At 32.9% G+C, this 13,699-nt stretch overlaps 1 protein-coding gene across 7 annotated transcripts in view; it reads right to left on the minus strand.

Moving 5' to 3' along the window:
• Positions 1-13,699, minus strand: part of CSMD3 (CUB and Sushi multiple domains 3) — a 1,102,347-nt gene that overhangs the window by 272,365 nt on the left and 816,283 nt on the right. The gene's annotated exons all lie outside the window — the stretch shown is intronic.

A 13,699-nucleotide genomic window follows, 5' to 3' on the forward strand; every position in this document is an offset into this window, starting at 1 on the left:
CTGAACATGGATGTTCACAGGAATTTTATTTGTAATAGCTAAAAACTAGGAACAAACCACCTTCAACAGGTGAATCATTAAACTAAATTTATACCATGGAATACTGGTCAGTAATAAAAAAGGAATGATGATATACAAGACAGCTTGGATGGATCTGAAGGCAATTATGATGAGTAAAAAAAATGCAATAGCAAAATGTTTTATACTGTTTGCCTCTATTTATGTAACATTCTTGAATTGACAAAATTATGAAGTTGGAAAACAGATTGCTGGTTACCAAGAATTGTAGGGGGAAGGGATGGAAGGAGATGACTAGGACTATAAAACAGTAACTAGAAGGATCTTTGTAATGGAACCATACTGTGGTTTACCTCTTGTGGTGGTGATCAAATCTACATAAAACTATATACAAACTAAACATACACACAAAAATGAGCATCTATAAAACTAATGAAATCTGAATAAGGTTCATAGATTGCTATCAATGTCAATTTTCTGCTTGTGTTATTGTGCTATAGTTATACAAGAAATCATCATTGGCGGAAATTGGGTAAAGGGTATACAGGATCTCTATTATTTCTTACAATTGCATATAAATCTACAATTATTTTAAAATTTCAAAAAGTTTAAAAAATCATAAGAGGAGACCATGGGACCACAGGAAAGCAACTGTTCTTCTATATACAGTATAGGGCACATTTAATAGTATAATTAACTACAATTATTCAGGTTAATGGAACAAGATATTACTTTGAATTACCACAAAGCAGATTTACCCTAAAGCATATGATAATTAAGTATCAAGACAAAAAAGCTATTAAATTTTCATTTAAGCTACTTATTAAACTATATTCATAAACGTAGGATTCAGCCCTTGTACAAATTATTTTTTAAACTGCATATTAAAGTAACTACACAAATGGCTGGATTACAGACACGTAACTGGTATTCACTCACTGATTCATTTACTAACAATATATTCCAGACACTGTGCTAGGTGCTAGGAATACAAAGAAGAAATAGGCAGACAAAAAACTGAACAGACTTCAAATTGTTCAAACTGCATAGCGGTGGCACCTACAAACAAATTCTGTTGTATACATCCCTAGTAGGTAAGTAAACAGGTACAAAAGTAGGTAGGTAGATACAGATAGATAGATAGATTCACCAATATACCAAACAATTTGTTACAATCTACCAGGTGTACTTTTTGCATTGATAGCTCATCTGCCTAATACTCATACACAGCAATGAAACCAGAGAATCTACACACAAATATTGTAATGTTCTGACTCTCAAAGTCGTTTGGGAATCAAGAGGACCATATCAATTAAAAAAACTGAAAAAAAACAACAAAACTAATGTTGGTGGTATGTTAAGCCTGAGACTGCATAAAAGCAACAACAACAAAAAAGTGATATTATATATAATCACATATATATATATATATATATATATATATATACACAAAACTGAACAGACTACAAATTGTTTTATATATCTTTTCAGAAAAGGTAAAAAAAGGATATTTTTATTTTAAGTTTTTTAACATCTTTATTGGAGTATAATTGCTTTACAATGGTGTATTAGTTTCTGCTTTATAACAAAGTGAATCAGCTATACGTATACATATCTCCCCATATCTCCTCCCTCTTGTGTCTCCCTCCCACTCTCCCTATCCCACCCCTCTAGGTGGTCACAAAGCACCGAGCTGAACTTCCTGTGCTATGTGGCTGCTTCCCACTAGGTATCTATTTTACATTTGGTAGCATATATATATCCATGCCACTCTCTCACTTCGCCCCAGCTTAACTTCCCCCTCCCCGTGTCCTCAAGTCCATTCTCTATGTCTGCATCTTTATTCCTGTCCTGCCCCTAGGTTCTTCAGAACCTCCTTTTTTTTTTTTTTTTTTTTTTAAGATTCCATATATATGTGATAACATACGGTATTTGTTTTTCTCTTTCTGACTTACTTCACTGTATGACAGACTCTAGGTCCATCCACCTCACTACAATAACCCAATTTCATTTCTTTTTATGGCGAGTAATATTCCATTGTATATATGTGCCACATCTTCTTCATCCATTCATCTGTCGATGGACACTTAGGTTGCTTCCACATCCTGGCTACTGTAATAGAGCTGCAACGAACATTGTGGTACATGACTCTAAAAGGTTATTTTTAAAAGGGTTAATATTTAAAGGGTTACTTTTTAAAAGGGGTTACAAGATGTAGACTGCAAATATTATTTTACCGACCACTTAAATTAAATCTATGTATCATTATACACATCATCAGAAATCCTAACAGATTTGCTTCATTTTACTGAAAAACTAGTGTTTCTGAGCAATGGCCAAGGATGAAGACGTTACATGTATAATTCCTTTAATTCTCCTAGCAAACCAATGGGTCAAGTGCCATTATCGTTTTTATTTTAGAGGTGAGAAAACTAAAGTTTAGGAAGATTAAGTAACCTGTTCAATATTACAAAAACTAAAGAGTGCAGAACCAAGGTTTGAACCCCAGTCAGTATGATTTCAGAAGCCAAACCCTTAAATGTTACACTAGACTGTCCTCTACTACCTGTTAACTGTCCTACAGATACATTTTCTTTCTCAGTTAAATATAATAAACCCCATTAAGAAATGATAAAAAATACAGAGATTTTATCCATAAATAGAAAAGCTACAGTGCACATAAATGTGTCCATCTTAAAAATATTCAATCTTCTTTCATTAGAGTTATTTTTGAGAAAGTTATTTTAGTTGTTAATAGAATAACAATCAGACTCATATTGGAGAATATTGAGGGAAGTCGGGCAGGGACTTGGTTCCAATTTCCAATAGGATTTGTTCTGTAATACCTGTCAGTGTTCCTTTGCAGAACATCCATCAGGCATTACAGGGTCTGGCAATTATAATCTTTCAATATTGATAGACTTTTATTTTTGTAAATGCTTTTGTGATAAACTCAGTCATTAAGCTTTTCTTGAATTGCTCTGGAATGGTTTCCACCGTCAGTTTCCACTAAAACTGATCTATGAATTGGTTTTACAATACAAAAGTGGAGCAGGATGTCCTACATACAAGATTTACAATTAGGATGTTTTAATTGGAAAGGAGTGATATAAATGTAAAATGTGCTACAGCTTTCAAGCTGAAAAGTAGAATGATATACAGATTATGAAAAATATTCTTTTGTTGTTGTTTCTGTCATTGTTGTAGAGGCTTCCTATGTGTTGGACTCTGCAAAAAGCTTGAAACTTAATATGAACATTCTCAAAGTAAAAATGTACATATAACAATGTTACAAAAACACTGAAATGAAAGCAGTTGTTATAACCACGTCTTACCAGAGTTTGAGGGAAAAAAGATGTTTTGGCCCTATTGTCAGTCACTGTGCTTAAAGATTTAAAGTGGAACCTAGTAGCTAAAATATAAAGGCTTCAATATGATAGGTAATATATAATATGTAAAAATATTCATTTGCCTTTGGGTCTGGTTGACTTGAAGGAAGAGAGGTGGTAAAACTGTACTCTTCCTTTTTCTCTCAACTAATAAATAAATTACGAGTAAGATTTTAAAACACAATAGAGAATGATGGGGTTTAGTGAAAGACTAAATAAATTTTTTCTTCTTGCAATTACTTGAGTTCTGAAAGCAATTAGTTAAATACACACAGAAAGAATTACTTGCTGTGAATGCTATTGTCTTATTTTCTTATTCAAAGTTTAATCTCTATGCTGGTTATACACTGTGTTTGTGGGTAGACAAAATTACATTAATTTTGGCATTGGTCGTTCTTCTTTTCTGTATTAAATAGAAACTATAGCCATTGAAGAAAATAAATAAACATTTAAAAAGTCATGCTGTTATCTCCTTGGAAATTAGGACTGAAATAATCTCACAAAATTAGCATATTTTAAAACAATTATATAATATTAAAACCTAAAAGTATTAGTCACATATGTAAAAATAGATTAAGAATTTTTATTTGACATTTTTTGTTTAATTTTGTAGAACATACAATTCTCAAGATATATAATTCTGATTTGCATTTTATTACTGTTGTTATATATATATTTTTAAGAAGATGTTTGTTCCTCTCTATTCTCTTCTACTGTGGAATAATATACAGGGTGTTTCTATAGAATAAGGACTGTTTTGCAATTAAGTATTTTAATTTATCAACTATTTTAAAGATATAAAAATTTTAAAAGTATATATTAGAAAATAATATACCTGCCACCAGTGTATTAAGATAGGTAATTTCTATTTATTATCTCAGTTTTTTAAGTCCAAATTACTTCAAATTTAATTGATGAAATGAATATCTGTATTTGTTCTATTAGGTTTAAGTTTGTCATTTATTCCTGATTTTTCTTAACATAAATATGTAAAGTAAGCATAAATTCCAACAAAGATAAAGGGTCTTAACAAACTTGTTATCTCACCTGCAATGATATCATGAAAGGAACATTCTAGAAAGTGTATATAATAGGCTTACATGCTATTCTATCCAAATATATTTTGGATTTAGGTTTCAAAACCTAATGTAATTGACTATAAAAGATGACTTTCCTTCCTTGTCACCACCCCCAAAAGAAATGGCCATTTACATTTTGGTTAGTCTAGAATAGGAATTATCAACTGGTTCGTCTGTTTCACAGCTGATTATTCAGTAAAAATAATAATAGTCAGAGGGAAAAGGTATATAAATAGAAGAGTATGTGACTAGTTAATATTGTCATTATGTAATATTTATTGGATACTTACTATCTTTCAAACACTTGTACTATGATCTGTATCTCATTTGATTCACAAGAAGTCTGGGTACTATTAGTATCCATTTTTTCCCAATTTGAAGATTGAGGTTAAAAAAAGATAAGAAGCCTGACCAACATCACATAGTTACTTAAAGTGGATGAAGTGTCCTATGCAGACATGAGACCATTACCGAGGGATATTTCTTAAGTAAAAGTGATAGAGTGTTTGCAAAAAACAGGGCTGAAAGTGTGAACTATGGTATAAAGCTCAAGTGAAATAATTACTTCAATTGAAATTTCTAAAATATGTTATTAATCCTTATTGTCATTTTAAAATCAGAAGAGCAGCTACGTACCTGCCTATCATTCTGATTGGAATAGTCCAAAAACCTACATGTTTATAACACTTAGCTTTAAATGTATTAACTTCTTACTTTAAAAAATTACACAAATATTAACAATACAGTCTTATTCACAGGATTCCACTGGTGTATATTTGGTCAAACTGAAATAAATCTGTGTACCTAAGAAAGAGATGTAGTTGTTCAATGTGAAGGGCAGTCAGAATAGATACCAATAAAATAATGATGATTACTATTATTGTCTCTATTGGGAGCATACATTGTGCAAAACACTTAACTAGAAGCTAAGTTTATACTCTTAGGCTAAATCACAAATCGTTACGAAGTATTATTATCCCTACTTTAAATGGGTAAAATAAGCCTTCATGATATTAAATGTTTGCTCTTAGCAGAGTTGGAATTTGAATCAAGAAACAGCAGGGCTCTTAGCCTTTAGAGTATACTGTCTCAGCACAAACCTATCCCATTATCAGATAAAACAATAAAAAGCCATGCCCTACTAATGGAACTTTGACAGTTGTTTATTAACAAAAGAACTGGGCAAAAAAGTTAGACCTACATTGAAACAGAAAGGCAAGAACAGTTTATAACCCTTCATTACACACAAAAATTTTCTTGCTCCTGATATTTCACCATCAAGGGAAGCAGAAAAGAAAGACTCAAGGTTATTTTGCAGGTATTATTAGAAGTAATAAAAATAAAATTTAACCTGATATATGCCAAATTTAGCCATATCCGTGTCAAATGGTATTAAGTAATTACAGTAACAAGAACATTTCCCCTCCAATTGTTCTTCTCATTCTTGCTCTCCCTGTCCTCTCTTTTTTCTGATTTCTTTCCTTACAGTTCATTAAGAGACTAGAAGCAATAAGATAGGCACACCCTCACCAAATCTCTGGCGTCTGCATCCATATTCTCTACTTCCTCTCCTGTAGCAGTGAAGAAGGTGCCCTTGCTCTACGTAAGGCTAACCCTAGTTCTTGTCCTGCTGGTATTAAAACCTTTCTATTTCTCAAGGACTTCATTCCTGAACATTTTTCATCTCTTCTGAATCACTAGGTTTTCCTTTTGTACTGGGTCACTCTCAAAAACATACAAATGTGGCTTACAACTTCCATCTTAAATAAACAACAAAACTCCGCATTCCATTCCCATTCTCTTCCAACGATTTTTCTCATTTCCCTCCTTTCTTTAGTAGGAAATCTATTAAACATCTGTCCTGAGGGAGATGTCTATACAACTGTCTCCGGTTTCATCTGCCATTCATCAGACATATTCACTAAACTGTCCTTGTTAAATCTAGGCTGCCAAATTCAATGATAACTTAGCGCCTTCTTTGTTCAGAAACATCTTGGCAACATTTGTCACAGCACTTTTTTTCTTGGCTTCTCAGTCATCAGACGGCTAGTTCTCTTTTCTGGCTTATTTGCTGCTCTTTTTGGTATCTTTTGCTATCTCTACCTTGTTAACCCAATGACTGAGAGCTGTAGTACCTCAGGGATTAGTTCTTAATGGTTCTGCTCCCATCTTTCTACAATTTCTCCTTCGATAATTTCACCTTATCCCATGGTTTTAAATGCTGTTTTTAGTTTAATGCTTCCCAAATTTATATATTCAGTCTTAATGTCTTTCCTGAGCTTCAGACCATTCTATTCAACTGCCTATTTAACTTCTTGTATATCTAATAGGCCCCTCAGCTTACCATGTCCAAAACATTTGCAAAATTATAAAATCTTTTAATTTTCAAATTTTTGTAAGTGAAAATGTAAAAAATATTAAATTTTACCTGTGTATAAAATGTTTCCTATGCTACTGATATCAATAAAATCAAATAAATATTGTTCCATTTGAAAGTAAAAATTTCTCATTGCAAATTTATTTCTAATTTAATAGAATACCCAGATACAAATACTTTTGTTAGAAATAAATTCACCATAGAATGTAAAATCACTGACATAAGAAATAAACTGAACATTAGCAAACATACAAAATCTTGTAATTTTTACTTTATTTTGTATGCAAGTGATTTTATTCTGTATGGTAGCATTTACTTCTAACAAAATGAATTTTTATATCTGGTTATTATAATAAGTCAGAAATAAATTTGTAATGACAAACTTTTCCTTTAAAATTGAACTGTTTTTATTCCACCAAACCCCACTTGTATCCGTAATAGTTTTTTTCTTAAAAATTCTCATGACTCAGGGTGTGAAAAAAATAGATATGTAAAAGTAATACCATTTCATAGCTACTTATCGTATACAGTAAAAATAATTTTTCAAGATGTTATTCACATGCTAATTATATATAAGTGTATGTAAATTGAAAAAGTTTATGCTCAAGTTAAGAAAGTTTACATTAGCATTTCTTAGGAATTGTTTTTACAATGCTTTTAACCTTCACCAATAGTCTAAATCCACTGAAAGCATTACTGCATTTATTGTTAGCAACATGGGATCTTATCAAATCAAGCGTTGCTATACCCTAGGAATAAATTGTCCTTATATGTAAGAAATTGAAGAGAATCTTTCACGACAGTTAAAAATAGTTCATCAAGGATAAACAACAAGGTCCTACTGTACAACATAGGAGACTATATTCAATATCCTGTGATAGACTGTAATGGAAAAGAATATATAAAAAAAGAATGTCTATATGTATGTAACGGAGTCACTTTGCTGTACAGCAGAGACTGGCACAACACTGTAAATCAACTATACTTCAATGAAAAAAAAAAAGTTCAAGTAATATGTGTGGGTGACTTCCCTGGAGGCTCAGTTGTTAAGAACCCGCCTGCCAGTGCAGGAGACACCGGTTTGAGCCTTGATCCAGGAAGATCCCACATGCCACAGGGCAACTAAGCTCAAGCGCCCCCACTACTGAGCCTGTTTTCTAGAGCCCGAGAGCCACAACTACTCAGGCCACGTGCCACAACTACTGAAGCCTGTGTGCCTAGAGCACGTGCTCCGCAACAAGAGAAGCCACAGCAATAAGAAGCCCGTGCACCGCAACGAAGACCTAACACAGCCATAAATAAATAAATAAATAAATAAATAAATAAATTTATTTTTTTAAAAGTGTGTGAAATGAATGAATGGATGAATGAATGAACAAAATTACAACTAGTCATTTCAATGTCTGCTTAAGGCTTGTTTATAATTTAGCATTTGTTTGACACTGGGAAACATTTATTCCAAGACTGCGGTAACAAAATTTATATTACATTTTAATTTGTTTAATCTATCTGGATAACCTGAGGCTGTTTTCAAAATAATACTGATAGCACTAAATACTACAGAAAATGACTGAGTTCTCACCATTTTTACAACTCATCAGTACTGTAAATATACTTCTGACTTCTCATTTTATATTTGTTTCATCTAATTGAGAGTGTAATTTAATTGGAAATGCGCACCTCACCTAATACATATTTCACAGTCCTAACTAGCACATGTATAAGTTTTGACTATATTATGGATGATAATTCAGAGATAATGTCTGAATTACTATCTTAGTGACTTTGGGCAAATTAACAGTCCAGTTTGCTTATGGCATTGCTCTGTGCAACAAAGAATAAATACACTTAAATCACTCATAAGTTGTGTGTCCTTTCCATTCAGAAAGTAGACTCTTTGGTATAAACTTGTTTATCTCAAAAACTTTCAAAAGAGGAAAACCTTAGATTCTATACAGTTGGATAAAATCAAAAGCAGAAAACTTGTACTGTAATCTGTACTGTTGTAAGAAAGGGACACTGACCAGGTTGTATTAGTTCCCTGAATTTTTTTTTTTTTTTTTTTGCGGTATGCGGGCCTCTCACTGCTGTGGCCTCTCCCATTGCGGAGCACAGGCTCCGGACGCGCAGGCCCAGCGGCCATGGCTCACGGGCTTAGTTGCTCCGCGGCATGTGGGATCTTCCCGGACCAGGGCACGAACCCGTGTCTCCTGCATCGGCAGGCAGACTCTCAACCACTGCGCCACCAGGGAAGCCCAAGTTCCCTGAATTTTAACTGCCTCATCGGTAAAATTGACACAGTAATAATTTTTTACCTGCCTGATTTAGTATTAGAAAATAATCTTAAAGTTCTATTCTAACAATTATATTGTACAATTCTATGAAAATATAAACTCTGAGATAAATCTTTAAAGACCACTAGATTTTACTATTGACTGTGTAGTTTGTCTAAGAAGTTGTTGTATATTTTTTTTCAATATGTCAAGAAACTTCAGCAAGGTCACAGTCCAGATTTGGTATTCACAAGGCCTTACACTCTTCTCTTCCAGTTTTATTGCCTTATATTTTTGTATTGACTAAGAAATGACACGATATTCTCCACTTCAGGAAATCCACTATAAGGAAATCAAGCTGGGTAATGGGAATATTTAACCTGCAAGGAAATCCCACCTAGAATCAAATCAATCGGAAAATATGTGAAATGCATATGGTAAACTAGAGGTGGATTTCATCCTGGAGAATTTTGCCCTTGACTGAGTGCCTGCTTTGTACAAGACCCATCAATTTTACAAAGAATGTTCAACATCATTATTAGGCCTACACTCTGCTAGCTACTCAGTAACATGGCTATCTTTAGAATTTCATTATGTTTCTAAGGATACATCTAATGATATGGCAAGTCAGGTTAAAGTAGATAGCAGCATGACAGAGATTTTCCTCCTATCAACTCTGGAGGGAAATAAAGCTGCCAATGCAAAAGAAACCACAAAGCTAGTGTTATAATATATTCCAAGTACTTTATATAGAAATACCTTGATCCTACTTCCAAATAAGTTTCCATTCTCAGATTCTGGGGGGCATTAAAAAAAAAAAAAAAAAAGAAAGAAACACTTTTTTTTTTTTTTTTTTTTTCGGTACGCGGGCCTCTCACTGTTGTGGCCTCTCCCATTGCGGAGCACAGGGTCCAGACGCGCAGGCCCAGCGACCATGGCTCACGCTCCCAGCCGCTCCACAGCAGGTGGGATCTTCCCGGACCGGGGCACGAAACCCGTGTCCCCTGCATCGGCAGGCAGACTCTCAACTAGTGCGCCACCAGGGAAGCCCAGAAAAGCCTTTTTAAAATACATATTTATTCATTTATTTCACCAGGTAATTGTTGTGTACCCACTATAAGCCAAGTATGTTTTATATTGGGGATGAACTGTAATAAGAGCCAACACCTCCATACCATCATTGATTCTTGTACTCTAATACATGGACAAAAGTGAAAATAAAATCACTGGTCTAATTTCTTTGAAATCAAAAGGCATGTTAGGTTGAAGACTGTCAAAGGTACCTAAACAGGAAACTGATTTTATATCCAAGGATTATAAAGGATTATATAGAAGTCTAATTCAGAATTGAATTCTAATATTTGGAGATCACCAGAATTAATGAGCAAAATGAGTAAAAACATATAAATATTGTTTTATATTAGTCTTGACTGACAGTATATAATACCAGTGTGCTTTTAATTTTACATTATTAAAAAATTTCCTACTCAATCAGATTCATTTAACATTTACTAAGTACTAAATACCAGGTACAATGCCAAGTTCTGGTGACACAAATATTAATAGGATAAACCTTGCGCTTCAAAGGAACACAGTCTAAGAGGGACAGCAGATGTGTATGTCTTTAATACAATAAAATGTTTATTAAAATCAGGTGACATTTGTCATTGAAAGTGAATAATTGTGGGCATGAAATAAAAAACTAAAAGTAATTTAAATTATGTAATTAAAATATGTACTGATTTACCAGATTGATAATATTACATTGATGAATTTTTCAAAATAAGTATCTACACAAAAACTACTAAAAATAATTTCTAAAAAATTAAAATGCCATGTCTGTGCACACAAAAACATCTTTATATGAATTATTAAGTATTAAAAATAAGATAAGCAAAATGATCATTTGTGGTATAAATGTACATTCTCTAATTGGTTTCCTAGACATATTTAAGGTAATTTTACTATTTTTTCTTAAGTATGTGGTTTTCAATGTATTCTTATTTTTATTGGTATTGTTAAAGGTATTTTTAATACATTTTAAATCGTTGGCATGTTAACAGAGGTCTCTAAGGCCATACTATTTTTAATTGAGAAAGGTTTTTCTTTATAGGTATTGAGGTATCTGGTAGGCTTAGGACTAATTCTTTAAAATAGGGGAGAGTTTCAATTTGATTTTATTTCATACAACAATGTGTAAATATTTCAGCTTAAGTATTTTTACAGATAGTAAATTTTTACTTCTTTTCAGATACCTTTCTTGACAAAAATTTTTATAATATAAAAGTTACCAAGTTGTCTTAAATTATGACTTTTTTTGGAATAGTTCACTTGTAAGCTGTATAATTCTATGTTTTCTCAATTTTATTCCATTATGATATAAAATATAAATTCAATCTGATTAAAAAATAAGAACTTCATCAAAAGATACTCTCTTTTCACAAGTCAAATCATGCTACAGGACAATAATAGTTGCAAATTTTAATTTTATACAGTGTTTTAACTTTTAACTTTCATAAAAATAGCATTTAAATGTCTTCCTATTTCCAAACTTTGTTTTCAATAATTATAATTCACCAAAATTTTCAAAAGCTGAAGATCTTTAACATGCCAATAACTGAATATTTTGATTAAAGATTTTCATATGATTTTAATATAAATCAACCAAATTTAAAGGTTTTATTTTCAAAAATTTCAAAACCATAGTAGGGCATTTTGGTTGATTATGAAAAAGAGTGCTTCAGAGATGCAAACTTTTCTAAGTCTGAATGACAATGAGTAGCGAAAACAGAAGCTGGTACTGACATACTAAAGTTTATTTATTTTTGAATCAGCATTACTTTGTCATACACACACAAAAAAAATGTAATTCAATTATTATGCTGTATATTAAAATATTTGTAAATTGTAATGACAGTTTTATTGTGATGGGTAGAATTTGCTTGGTTACAGTTATGAATTATATGTACACCACAACCAATTCTAAGTATATACCTGTTTCTTAATTTTATAAGAGCTTTGTTTTTCCCATGAAGTTGTGTCACCAAAATTTATATTTGCATTATTATCACAAAACAAATAGCCTTATCCTTAACACTATAATTTTAATATGTGATCTTTGTCTCATTTAAAAAATATTTAAAAGATAATTGTTTGCTTAAAGTTTAAAAAATGTATTGTGGGGCTTCCCTGGTGGCGCAGTGGTTGAGAGTCCGCCTGCCGATGAAGGGGACATGGGTTTGTGCCCCGGTCCGGGAAGATACCACCTGCCGCGGAGCGGCTGGGCCGGTGAGCCATGGCCGCTGAGCCTGCGCGTCCGGAGCCTGTGCACCGCAACGGGAGAGGCCACAACAGTGAGAGGCCCGCGTACCGCAAAAAACAAAAATGTATTGTGGTGTTAATATAAATAGAAGTAAGATAAATGGAAACAATAGTGCAGAGGAAAGAAGGGGGAAATGTAAATACACTATCATTCTTACATTATATTTGACGGTGTGTAATAGAAGTTAATGGTAGGTTTTGATCAAAGATGTATGCTATTAATATTAGAGCAAGTACACCCTCACCTCCAAAATGTTTAGCCAATAAGTTAATAGAGGGGAAGAAAATGATCGTGGAAATGCACAGGTGGGTCCAATAAAAGTAAATAACAATATGGCAGCCAAACCAAACCATAACAATTACACTATGTGTGAACGGTCTATGATTTAAAGACTGCAATTTGGGGGAAGGGGAAGTTGGGACGAAGTGAGAGAGTAGCACTGACATATATACACTACCAAATGTAAAGTGGATGGCTTGTGGGAAGCTGCTGCATAGCACAAGGAGATCAGCTCGGTGCTTTGTGACCACCTAGAGGGATGGGATAAGGAGGGTGGGATAGGGAAGGTGGGAGGGAGATGCAAGAGCGAGGGGATATATGTATGCATATAGCTGATTCACTTTGTTATACAGCAGAAACTAACACAACATTGTAAAGCAATTATACTCCAATAAAGATGAAAAAAAATAAAGACTACAATTAAAAGGCAGAAATCTTCAGACTGTATAAAAAAATAAGACTCAAGCAAGTACTATCTCAATCATGTGCTGTTTAAAGTAGAAACCTACTTTAAATATAAAGACACTAAAAAGTTAAAAGGATGCTAAATGAAATACCATGCAAACACTAATTATAAGATATTCATATCAGACAATGCAAACTTCAAGACAAGGAAAATTACCAGAGAAAAATAAAGCTACTTCATTGTAATGAAACAGTCAACTCATTAAGAAGGCATAGCAACTCAAACGTACACACCTAGTAACAGATCTTCATGATACACAAACATGACAGGACATGATAAGATAGAAAGAATAAACAGGCAAATCCACAATTGCTGTTGGGGATTTCAATGCTACTCTTTCTTTAGTGGATTTTAAAAAAAGTAGACAAAATATCAATAATAATATAGAACACTTGAAACACAATGCTATCAACCAACTGTATCTAATTGGTATTTAATTCACAATAATGGCAAGTGTACATTCTTTTCAAATGCACATGATTCTTTTAGAAAATTA

This window comes from Kogia breviceps, chromosome 17, assembly GCF_026419965.1.
Source record: "Kogia breviceps isolate mKogBre1 chromosome 17, mKogBre1 haplotype 1, whole genome shotgun sequence".
Classification (NCBI taxonomy): Eukaryota; Metazoa; Chordata; class Mammalia; order Artiodactyla; family Physeteridae; genus Kogia; species Kogia breviceps.